This window comes from Myodes glareolus, chromosome 24 (genome assembly GCF_982192425.1).
Source record: "Myodes glareolus chromosome 24, mMyoGla1.1, whole genome shotgun sequence".
Taxonomy (NCBI): domain Eukaryota; kingdom Metazoa; phylum Chordata; class Mammalia; order Rodentia; family Cricetidae; genus Myodes; species Myodes glareolus.
This window is the reverse complement of record NC_142049.1, coordinates 36,959,288-36,972,430: the sequence shown is the minus strand read 5'-3', so window position 1 is coordinate 36,972,430 and position 13,143 is coordinate 36,959,288. Positions and strand designations below refer to the sequence as shown.

At 39.3% G+C, this 13,143-nt stretch overlaps 1 long non-coding RNA gene across 1 annotated transcript in view; it reads left to right on the top strand.

Annotated features, from left to right (window-relative positions):
- The window catches only part of LOC146889936 (uncharacterized), a 61,419-nt gene extending 49,298 nt beyond the window's left edge, over nt 1-12,121 (top strand). Inside the window, exon 4 of the long non-coding RNA XR_014999464.2 lies at nt 11,918-12,121. This is a non-coding gene — a long non-coding RNA (uncharacterized LOC146889936). The remainder of the gene's footprint in view (nt 1-11,917) is intronic.
- Nucleotides 12,122-13,143: the final 1,022 nt, after the last annotated feature.

Here is a 13,143-nt window from a genome sequence, read left to right as displayed (position 1 = left end):
CAAAGTGCCCTTAAGATCTCAAACTCAAACTCCTTTTGGTTTTATTGGAATGGTTCTTTCTTGGGCTGATTCCATTCCCTGTTTGTCGTTCTCCTTAGCAGGTATCCCACAGCTTTGACATCGCCAACATTTTGGGGTCTCTAAGGCAATCCAGACTTCATCATCACAGCTTCACACAGTGACCACTCTAGACCTCCATGCAAGGAGCCTCCTGACACACATCTGGTCTTTGTGGCTTTCCTTAGCCATGAAAGTAGATTCCATAACTCCTTTCTTTTGTCCTTGACTCTAAAACTAGCACCACATGGTTAAAACTGCCAAGTTCTACTACTTGCTGGGTGTGGAACCTAGCCCCTAATCTAATTACCTATTCACCATCTTTTTGGTTTTTGATTGCTTCTTTCGCTGCCTAAGCTTGACTGTGTTGGAACTTGCTCTGTAGACTAGGTTGACCTTGAACTCAGATTTCCACTTGCTTTTGTCTCTGAGTACTAGGATTAATGGTGTGTGTAATTATTCAGCCACAAATAAGACTGAACTTCAGGGGTTCTAGAGCAATGCACATACAGACAAGCCCTCAGGCAGGACTGTCCGAATGTTAAAGGGCCTGTGTGACCCACATGCACACCACGTATGACTCTCAGCTAAGCCCTCGCATGCATGCGTGAGCCTCATCATCTGTGTATGACATAGTCATAACAACCCCCTGTGCGCATGCGCTGGGCAGCTTTTAAAAGTTGGACGTGTCCTCTCTCTCTCTCTCTCTCTCTCTCTCTCTCTTTCTCTCTCTCTTTCTCTGCACAGCGATCCACCAGGCCTGTACACATCCCCTCTAAATTCCTAAGCAGGTTTGTTGCATGTTTTGTGATTCCTTCACACTCATGCCAGGTAATTTCAGAGTGTACCACCATGCCTGTATCTATCTAACCTTATAATTTCTTTTTGTCAGGAACCTGCTTTGACAAAACCCATGTGTTCCAGGGTAGGGGCATGAGGATTAGAAATGTTAGGTAGAAGGAACAGAGATAAAAAGGAAACAAAGAGACACAAGAAAGTAATGGGAGGACAACTCAGCAAATACTGAATTCTTGAGTTTTGACTTCATGAGTTTGCCTGTGTTTATTTTCCCTACACTTTTATACCCCAATAAAATAGGGGTAAACAAGGGAAAGGATTGTTTTAACATGATACAAAGGACAACCAGAACAGTTACTTGTCCCAATACTTGAGACAACAAGCAACTATAACCTGAATTAAGCATTCCATTGTTTAGGCAGTGAACACACCTTAGACCAAGTATCTTGAAGGTAGTCACTCCCTAGGTCAAACCTCTTTCAAAAAAAGGAGCAGAAGTATGCTTGAACTCTCTGATATTTGGTCAGGGTGGAGTAGATCTACCCCTATGGGTCATTTTAATGTCCAAAAACCAAGTAACCACACCCTAGGTTAGGGTGTGTAGCAACCTTTGTTAACAACTTTGAGCAAGCAAAATAATTTCAAGCTCTCTGACCTTCAGAAGTGACTCCTGCGGTTGGGTCTTCACACCTTTTCACTGGTTGGGCGGTTAGCTAAGCAAGGTCTTGCCCTGAGGTTACCACTCCTTCTATTCTATTTAGCATCAGCCTTTTCTTGAAATGATTTCCTGGTCCTCCTTTTCTCCTCAAACTATATATTTTGTATTTTTTTTCTTACTCAGCTTTGTTTTCATTATGTAGCTACATAATAGTGGTCAATAATAACGAAGTAGCACAATCAATAATAGGTAGTTTTGAAATATCCTCTGCCAATGCTGTTAATCTATAACTCTTCAATTTAGTCCCAGGTAGAAATATTTGTGTAAGGGCAGTAAATATCTATGCTCTTCACCAAAATACCACAAGAATGGTCTCTAGGTCACATATTAATATTCTTCTCCTCTGAGACCTCTTGATCTGGGTCCTCACAGTTAATATCACCTTCACCACCACAGTCTTCCACGCTCCTATTAGTATGGCCCATTATGCTGTGCTAAAAGTATCCTACTGCTTTCCTAACCCAAAGTGCCAAAGTCTGTATTCCCCCAAGGAAAGAGAAAAGCAAGATCAGGCCTATCATAGCAATACCGCAGTCCCTGGTAACAACTTCTGTCTTAGTTGGCATTTCTATTGCTGTGACGAGGTACCAGGGCATGGCAACTCTTATAAAGGAAGGCATGTAATTGGAGAAGACTTATAGTTCAGAGGTTTAATCTATAGTCTTCATGGTGGAAAGCATGGCAACATGCGGGTAGGCATGATGTTGGAGAGGGAACATGGAGCAGCAGGAAACATGAAGAAAAATTGACACTGGGTATGACTTGATCATCTGAAACCTCAAAGCCCACCCCCAGACACACACTTTTTCCAACAAGGCCACACCTACTCTAACAAGGCAATACCTCCTTATAATGGATCTCGCTATGAGTCCAAGGGCACCATGTTCATCCAAACAACCAAGTACATATTTTTAAATAAATACCTTGAAAATTATTAGTTTGTTAATTATTAGTGTGTATGCATGTGCATGTTCTGAGGGTTTGAAAGCCCTGAATACCCATGTGAAGCCATAGGACAGTATTCAGTTTGTTCTCTCTTTCTACTATGTATTCTAGAAATTGTGCATTAACCCTATTTAACCATCTTTCAGGCAAAGAGGAGGGGAGAAAGACAGGGAAAAAAAGATAGGAACAGAGAGAACGAGACCTTATTTTTATATTCAAATTATGCATATTTTTGAGACCTCCATGGTATAGTACATTTGTACAATGGATTGCTATTTTAGCAGAGTTGTTAGCATTATAACTTCTGAAACAGTCATCTCTTTGTTTAGGTGAACTCCAGTGTTCTACCCAGTCATGGCGCCTGGTGTAGGAAGCTGAAAGCTCATAGCTTTGCATTCAAGTAGAAAGCAAAGAGGATAGAGGACAAGAAATAAGCAGGGAGAGCACATTGGCACCCACACAAGGGTTTTCAACACAAAACTCATTCTTTGGGCACTCCTTCCTCCAGCAAGGCCACAGAGTCACCACCTGGGAGTCTAGTGTTCAAATACCAGAATCTCTGGGAAATTTTTCTCATTCAAAGCACGACACCGACTCTCTAGCCTGCCAGTTCCACAGTTCTCATGGGCTCTGGGTGACTCCATTAATCAAACTGACTGCTAAAAGTCCTAGGGCTGGGCAGATAGCATCAGCCCCCAGCTGTCTTGTCATGGAGCAAAATATGCACTGCATACTTGAGATGATATATACTTAATAGGAAAAACTTCATCTTTAAAAAAAGAGTGTTTGAAGGGTCTCATTATACAGCTCTTTTTAACCTGGAAGTCACTATTTAGAGCCGGCTTTAAATCAAAAATTAAAAAAAAAATGCTCCTCTTTCCCCACCACCTGGGATTAAAGGCATGTGCTACCGTACCCAGCTTCAAACTTAATCTTCATCATCTGCATCATTTGGCATCTATGTTTTCTGTAAACTGCCGCCTGGGTTATAAAATCTTCCAGAACCTCACTAATACAGCCTATGGCTTTCTGGTGACATTTTTCTCTATGCAGTATATATCTCACCACATTTGCCCATGAGTGAACTCAGACAAGCACTTTGTCTTCCTGAGCCAGTCCATGTGACCTGTTAGCCTCAGTACTTTGTAGACCTAGTTCCCATGCTAGTCTAAACCCTTTCAACCTAATCCCACATATCTGCAGTCCACTTAATAAATTTTGTACTTCCTCCGCTGTTTTGTAATCTCTGATATTTACTGGGACATCAATTACCACCTCCAATATGCTTAGTTCCTGCAGTAATGACTGAACTTTTTTCTGTTGTGATCGCTACCTGATGCTGATGGGTGCCCCGTACCACAACAGTCAAGTATATCTCATGACTCCTCTAAGGGAGAGACTCATTTGCCCACAGTTATAGAGCTTATGTCTCAAAGAGGGATAGTTTATATTGTTATGCCCAGTCCGTGGGGACCCCAAAAGTCCACCAGGGAGACCGACCGACTCATCAGAATCAAAAGCAAGGTTTATTATGTGCACAATTAGTTACAAGCCAACAGGGACCTTGAGAGGAGGTACCCTGTTCTTCCAGAGGACATTATTTAAACGCAAAACCCAGAAAAGTTACATTAGAAGAGTGTAGGGTGATGCTTCAGTTCTGATTAGCTTGTGTCTAGGGACTTTTCACAAATTTTGTTTTTGAACCTCACCTGTTGTTTGTCAAGTTTTCTTATCAGCTGACCTGCAGGTGGGGACATTCTGCAGTTATTTGTGCTTTCCAGATAGCTACCCTGTTACCTTTGTCCCTAGCCATTTCAGAGGACTGGAATGTTCTATGGGAAATAGCTCACACAAGACACAAGATGGAGGACAAAATGGAGGAGCTTTGATTCTTCAAGTATATCACTTGGCTTCCTCATGTTCACAGTACTCAGAATGACTATATCCACACTGCATCACCTGTCAGGTTTTAGGGAACTCTTGCATTGCTTTTCTAGATGTCTAGGGGTCCTCCCCTTTAGATCATGGTAGTAAACAGCTTTAATGTCATCACTTCAGAGGCACGGTCAGGTGGATCTCTGAGTTAAAGTTCAGCCTACCCTGCGTAGCAAATTCCAGACCAGTTAGAGCTACCTAGTAACTCCCTGTCTCAACATAGCAACAACCAACATAGCAACAGCCAAAACAACACATCTTCCCCAGCAAAAACAATTCTGATGCTGAATTTTCACTAATTGTTTTAGTTTCCTATAATGGGCCACTATGAAGGGCCCTGGCTATATAATGAATAAATGATATGTTTTCCATTATTTATATAAACAGTAGAATCTAGGTAGAACCTTTTATCATTCCTAATTCACTTTCTCCTTCACTGATTCAGTGCATCATTTACCAAGAAAGAAAAGTAGGATGTGGAGAAAAATAAGAAGTCTAATAAAGTCCAAGAAAAGTAACAACAGTTGCTACATTGGAAAAAAAAACTAATTTTCCTTTGCAAGTAGATGCCAGTTACAGGTAGCTTCTTGATGAAGAGTGGGAACCATTTTCCACTTCTCCTTCTAAGCACTGGCACCCCATCTGGCTCGAATCATGAAGGTTTATGGATAGATTAACCACAGTTCAGACTCTGCCTCTTGACCAAGAATAGGTGGTCAACACAAAACATAATCACTGGTATTTTTGTCGACATCTTACGTCATATTTTTTTGTTTGGACAGTATTTTGTCTTTTTGGTCTTTGCTTATTTATTTTGGTTATAATTTTGGATGTTTTATGTTGTGTATATTTCTTATGGCTTTTTCCATTGATTTTTCTTTTTAATTTTGCTTGTCTTGTTTTCTAGAGGGAGGGAAGAAAGAGAAGAAATGCCATAGAGTAGAGAAAGTGGGGAAGATCTGGGAGGAATTGGGAGAGAAAAATGTGTGATCAGAATATACAGTAAGAACCAGAGGTTCAATGTTTAGGAGTAGTGACTGCTCTTCCACAGGACCCAGATTTACTTTACAGCACCAACATGGAAGCTCACGGTTGTCTATAACTCAAGTCATGGCATCTAGCATCTCCTAAGGTCTCTGGAGCATCAGGCAAGTATCTGGTGCAAAGACAAACACTCATAAATAAATAAAATAATGAGAGAGACCCCAGAAAGTGTTATCTGGGTAGAAACTCTTTTTGATCTAATATAAAGATGCTGAGTCAGGCAATCAAATTGTCCTCTAGGAAGGAGACAATTGAACTCCAAGCTCGGGATTCTTAAATTCCAAACACCAATTAGAGAAAAGGGACCATGAATTTGAAAGAGAACAGGAGGTCTTAAGAAGGAGGAAATGGAAAATGATGCAGTTTCATTATAATCTCAATAAAGAAGAAGAGGGGGTAAAATAAATGCCTCACAATACTTTTGGGGAGTCTCTGGCCAGTGTAACCACAGCGACACCTAGCACCCAACAAAACTGTGTCTGAAATTGCATGAGAGTGTTGGTAAGATCAAAAGCAAGGCTCAGAAAAAGTTTTGAAAAAGGAGGGCAGTCCATAAAAAAACTATAGAAGGATTCTTTAAAAATACCTATTTCAAAGCTAACCTATGAGACTAAAATGTTGAGGAGATCAGGTCGTGATTCTCTATAAAGAAACTGGAAGGATGTCCTAAGTTCACGTTTCCCGTCAGGTCGTATTTACTGAAGCGGTTGAAGAGGTTTATCAATCCTGCAACTTGAATTATTTCATAGACAGAAACAGATACACTAGTATGTGGACAAATACACCCTTCATGTTTGACTACAAAACTGATTTAACTGATGTGTGCTATGGCATTTATCACTGACTAATTGTTAGGGTTTATGCTCTCTGGGAATGCATCTCTTTTCTTTGGTAACACTATATCTTGTGGCTTGAATGAAATAAAAGATGGAATTAAAAGATGAACTATCCTTTTAGAAAAACAATGCTTTACAAACTGATATTCTGAGCTGTATTCACCTCCCCTCCTTCTGGCCCTCTGGATGCTGCCTATTTCAGGGTCAGTCTGCACCTAATTAATATGTATTTTAAATAAATATAATCTTCCAAGATAAATTGGACCTGAATGTGCAACTTACCGAATCCATAGTAAAGCAGCTTTGTAGAGTGTTAAGCACGGGTTCTTTTCCTTTTCAGAGAACTTCAGTGTATAGGATTAAAATAACGTTTTTTTCTGGAACAATATTTTCTCATTTTTGTACCCCAGTACAGTCTGGAACTCACAACCTCAGCTTCAACTTGGCTGTTTTTTCATGGTCTGCGTGGCCGAGGTATGCTGCTATGCCTAGCACTTTTGCTTACTTATAATATCACGCTGAATATCTTTTTAACACAAAACACTTACATAGTACTCAATATGTCCAGTAAATATTGGCTTAATAAAGTAGAAATAGTTTCTTCTTCCAAATTCTCCAAGGCTTTTCACAATTCGTAAGGTGAGATATTTCACAAAGCCTTGTGTGCTGTCCTTAAACATGCCTGTGAAGCTTTGCCATGAGTCCTCACAAAAACTCTTTACCTTCTCTTATTTATGTTTCAGTTCAAATTTCTTTCAACGGATACACAAAACATAAAATGTACATTGTTATTAAGTAGTGACAATGAGAAATTGTAGGAGGACAGAAAACAATGGAAGAAATTCTGAATTCAGCATGGAAAGTGGGACTTTCGGCCAAGAATTAGGAGAAATCAGTATTGTAAAAAGATGAGAATTCTAGCTAAATTGGCTTGGGTTTTTGTTGAAGCCTTCTAAACACTAAAGCTAAGCTGATCATGTTACTATTAAAGTATTTAAGTTAAAACTCTACCCCTGGCAGCCTCTACAAGTTAGACTAGGCCACAAGTCCCTAAAATTCTAATTTCAGACAAGTAACACTTCAAAACAGAGAAAGATTTGTTCAGTTTGATCACATTGGGAAGAAGAACAAATAAAAGAAACTATTTCCCCTTCTGTCCTTTCTTCAGGGTTCTGACGTGAGGTTTAGGTTTAAACAGAGGGCAAGAAGTCATGGTAATTAACAAATCCTGTTCCAGGTGTGTTCTTCCTCATCCCTGAGCCATTATCGTCTGGTTCCAGTCTGTCCTGCAAGGCATTCCAATAAGATGTGTGAACTGTGAATGTTCTTATTGGGAAACAAGTTCGTGCTCTGGCTGGCATCATGGCTGCATCATTTCTCTTCCCCCAGTTTAGGATTCTTGGGAAGATGTTAATGATTTGAAGCTCATTGTTTGAATAATCTGATAGTCATTTGTATTTTTAGGACCGCTCCTTTCCTGATAGCACAATGCAGTCTAACCCCTGAATCCAGGAACAAGGAGGAGGCAGAGAGACCTGATAGTCAAACTGTGGAGTAGAGGAGGACAAGAAGTTGCAAGGTTGGGGATTCCTGATAGGTCGAAAGTAGGAAAGCCACTTGTTGATTACCGGCCAACCAGAACTGAAATAATGATACAGAAACTGTATTAATTAAATCACTGCTTGGCCCATTAGCTCTTACTTCTTATTGGTTAACTCTTATGTCACAATTTAACCCATTTCTATTAATCTGTATATCATCACAAGGTCGTGGCCTACCAGCAAAGTTTTAGCACGTCTATCTCCAGCGGCTCCATGGTGTCTCTCTGACTCTACCTTCCTTCTCCCAGTATTCAGTCCAGCTTTCCCTGCCTACCTAAGTTCTGCTTTCATAGGTCCAAAGCAGTTCTTTATTCATTAATGGTAATCACAGCACACAGAGGGGACTCCCACATCACTGATGTTTACTCACAGACTCATTATTTTCATAAAGAAGTATAGGTGTCAGTCTAAAAACAAAGTTCAAGAAACTGATTTAAAAAAATTGTCTTTGTGTGTTTCAAATCCATGTAAAGGAATGGAACTGTATCAAAGTACTTAGGCACTTTTTCATGTCAGAGAGAGTTCTGAAATAGAAGATATATGTATTCTGTTTTATGGACAAACATTCACAATTTATAAGACAACAATTTCTGTTGGACTATAAGCACAATACTCTGCCTATAGAAGCCCTGTTCCTCACCATCCTACTAGGATAAACATTATCTTATCTATCCTTTTTGTTTACTAATGGCCAATGGATCAAGTCCTGTCTACCTCATTTGTTTTTGTTTCATAATAAAACTCAACTGAAACACAGCCACAGCCATCCATTCATGTACTGTCTAAAGCTGTTTTATGCTACATTGGCACAGTCCAATCAATTGTGGCCAGAGAGTATGATTATCAACAAAGTTGTAATTAAATGCCCTCTGGCCTTCAATCTATGCATTGTTCAATCTTGGGATAAAGCTTTATTTAATATGCTAACTAGAATAACATCAATCTTTGGAAAAGGATGTGTAGCATTTGAATATTTAAGCAGCATATCTCTCAGCAAAGATTGTTCTTTCAAGAGCTTCTCAGTGATTTGTATGCTTTTGACTCCCCTTTGTATCCATAAATCAAAGACGACATTGATAGCAAGGATGATTGGACAGATGATAGACAGATAAAAAAAAGAAAAGAAAAAATAACAGGGATGGGTGAGAATAATGGTTCCAGAATAAAATGCATGTTTCCTAGGGTACAGAGCAGTTTTGAGTTGTACCAGCAATAGGAACAACAAAAAGAGAGGAGAAACGACCCACTAGGCTGGAGCTACTGCTCCTCCAATTGGTGAAAGCTTCTTTCTTGTGTGTGTTGATGACTTTTCCATTTCTGTTGTTACAGCAATCACTGTTCCTATGACAGCTGGATGGCCAGAGAGAGGGCTGTAATTTGAAAGATTAGGGAAGAGAAAGGACAGGGAGAAGAAGGGAACTAAGTACTGAACTCTTCTTTCAACTCTCAGATTAGAACTTCAGGACTTCGTGAGGAGCCCTCTGTGCACTTTATTGGGTTTCTTTCCTAGGCTTTCACAAGAAATGAAAATTATTCACCAACTCAACAGTACTTAAAAACACAACACTCTTATTTGTTTCCATGTGTCCTTCATCTTTTAGGAATTGTCTGTTTATTTCATTAACACGTTTGTTAACTCGGCTCATTGATTTCTTGGCATTTAAGATTTTTAAAATTCTTTATATATTATCGATATTATTCTATTATCAGATGTTTGCTTAACAAAAATTGACCCCTATTCTGTTGACTGCCTTTTTTCTCAGTGGTTTCTTTGCTGTGGAGAACCTTTGTAATTTCACCTAATCTTCCTTAGAAATTCTTGGCATTATTTGATGAGTAACAGGAGGCTTCTTCACAGAATCTTTGTTCTATTCCAGTGTCATAAAGTGTGTCTTCTAGTTTTCCTCTAACAGTTGTGTTAACAGAGCTCCAGGTACTCCACTGCAACACTCTTTGATTTATTTGAAATTGACTTTTTACAAAGTGGCCGTGACAAGAGTTTCATCTCTATGTCCTTGTCCATGGGCTCTTCAGTGTCTGTTTTGGTCATCACTGTCAAAATCTCAAGGCGCTGAGGCTGAAAGGAATTATACTCAAGTTCTGTATTCTATTACATTGATCTATTTTGTTTTGTTTTCGTTTTGAGACAGGGCTCATCTGTGTTGCTCTGTCTGTCCTGAACGTTGCTCTGTAGATGAGGAAGGCCTCAACTCAGGGATCTGCAGATCTCTACCTTCTGAGGGCTATTTCTGTTCTGCTGTCAGCATAATGCTGTTTATTTTTAAATATGGCTGTAGTATAACTTGAAATAAAGTATGAGGATTGTTATGCCCAGTCCATGGGGATCCTCAAAAGACTACCAGGAAGACTGACTCACCAAAATTCAAAGACAAGGTTTATTTTGCGCACATTTTCTAGCCGCAGAGACCTCATCAGTGCAACAGCAAGAGGAGGTTCCCCACCCTTCTAGAGGACATTATTTAAAGGTATAACCCAAAAAAGTTACAATAGAAGAGTGTGGGATGACAGTTCCATTCTGATTGGCTTTTTTCTAGGGACTTTTCACAAATCTTATTTTCAAACCTTGCCTGTTGCTTCTCAGGTTTTCTTATCAGCTGACCTTTGGGTGGGGACATTCTGTGCTTGTCTGTACTTTCCAAACAGCTACCCTGTTACTTTTGCCCCTAACCATTTCAGAGGACTGGAATGTTCTACGGGAAAAATAGCTTACACAAGACACAAGATGATGGCTGAGGACAAAATGAAGGAACTTTGGTTCTTCAAGGATATTTGTAGCATTGTTTTTTATGCTCAGTTTTGGTCTGACTATTCAGTATCTTTTGGGCTTCTGTAGGAATTATGGAATTTTTTTTCCTATTTCTGTAAAGAACGTCAGTGAAATATTGAGGGAATTGCATTAGATCTGTAGATTGCCTTTTTCTGTGATTTACCTCTTTTTGTAATATTAGTTACTGTAATCCATGAACATGGGAATCTTTTCATCAATTTTTCTCAAACTGTTGGTCCCAACCTCTTTGAGAATCAAGCAATCCTTTCACACGGGTTCCCTGAAACTAGGAGAAAACACAGGTATTTCTATTATGATATATAAAAGTAGCAAAACTGCAGTTATAGAGTAGTAATGAAAATGATTACATGATTAGAAATTATTACAACATGAGAAAGTGTATTAAAGGTTCACATAGCATGAGGAAGGTTGAGAACCATTGATTTAGGCTATTTTGATTGCTTTATTAATATTTTACTTTTTCCATTTCCATTCCAGTGATTTCTGCTCTGATTTTTATCATCTATTTCTGTTTACTTTTCCTGCTTTTGTTTAGTCCTTGTTTTTCCACAGGTTTAAGATACCTTGTTCGGGATGTTAAATATTATCCTGAGCTACAATGCATTAAGCCCCTGTATCTTCCACAGCCAAACTCTCTTTGTTTTCATGCTGATTTTCTTTTTTCACAGGACCCCACACTGAGGAGAAACTTAACCTGCAGTGCACATCATCCCTTTTCTCAGATTTCCCTTATAGAGTGTTGACTATTTTAGAGATAATCTAGTACTGTGCTAATACTCTAATTCGTGGTTTCCTATAGACGATAGATAATATATTAGCATCCTATGAGTTTCTCCCACTTTTGACTCTTCATCATCCTTTTTACTTTATCTCTTATTTTCCTCTTTCCTTGTTTTTCTTGGTTCTACTGGTTTTGCTGCTTGTTGCATGTTAGCTGCAAAGATCGTAGTTCTCAGCCCTCCCTTAGCCTAGTCTGGCTCACGTCATATGAAGGGTATGCAGTCAAGAAATGAAATGAAGAGCCTAGTAGAATGCTTCTTAAGATGTCTGTAGCAGAAAAGCAGGGGCCATCCAGCTTGCTTATACCTGAAATAATCACATAGAAACTGTATTCATTTAAACACTGCTTGACCATTAGCCACTCATATAACATTTCAATCTCTTGTTTTTTGAGGTACAGCATTCAAAGACAAAGTGTCCTCTGACAACCAGGGATTCCAACAGGAATAGGATGATCCTGTCTATGGGGCTAATAAATTCCCTGTAGTATTGTGAAAACTATGCAGGAATTTGCCTCATGGAAAGGCTGTTGCAGCACGGCTGATCTTTTCTACCTCAACTTTGTATATAAGCTTTCTGCCCTATAGTCTTCCTAGACAAGAGGTAAGAACTTCTTTGTATTCCGCCTAATGCTGCTAACCACATTAGAGAGAATCCATTCACACAAGACATAATTTATTTGCAGAGGACGAATTGCCTCACCTGACTTGTTTGTGGGTTTAATTGAATTTCTACGAAAGGGCAAACATTCCCTACCAGTCTTCTGTGAATCTTTGGCTATCTCAATTTTGCAGAGTCCTTGGATTCCCTCCCACATTGCCAGGAATTTTGCCCCGTGTCTTGAACAAAGCAGGTGTAAAAATATTCTACCACATACCAGGCGGTGGTGGCACACACCTTTAATCTCAGCACTCAGGAGGCAGAGGCAGGAAGATCTTTGTGAGTTCGAGACCAGCCTGATCTACAAGACCTAGTTCCAGGACATGCTCCAAAGCTACAGAGAAATCCTGTCTCGAAAAAAAAAAAAAATTCTACCACTAAGCTTCAAAACAGCCACCATTAACCTAATGTATAACATTTAAATCAGGAGACTGAAAAATGGCATAAACAGAGACATTATGTGTTTTTTCCATAAAATTTAGCATAGTATATTTAGCCACCTCTCCCTTTCATTTAACCTTCGCTGTGAAAATGAAAGCTTTTGAAAAGAAGCCCTGTGTGCAGAGACTGGTCGACTGATTAGATTCACTATGATGCAGACGCTGAAATGTTGCAGGTCCAAAGACTCATGATCTTCTCTTGGGCAATATTACCCCTGCAGAACAGTCATTTCTTGACCAACATTTGTTAGAACTGAGAGACTGGGACTAAATAATTAAAAACAAAACCTTTTAGACTCTGTTAACTTACAGTCAGCTAGCTTCTACCAACACCAAAACTGGTAATATCTCAGGTACCTATAGTTTTGTTGCACCTGCCTCTCTGATACAGTTCCCAGTGTATTTTATATTTGCCTTGTTTCATGACTTTGCTCCATGTAAAATCTGTAAAACCTCCATGAAACTGCTTCTTCCATGTAGGAAAATGAAATTTGAGGTAACCTAAATCTGTGTTTGCAAG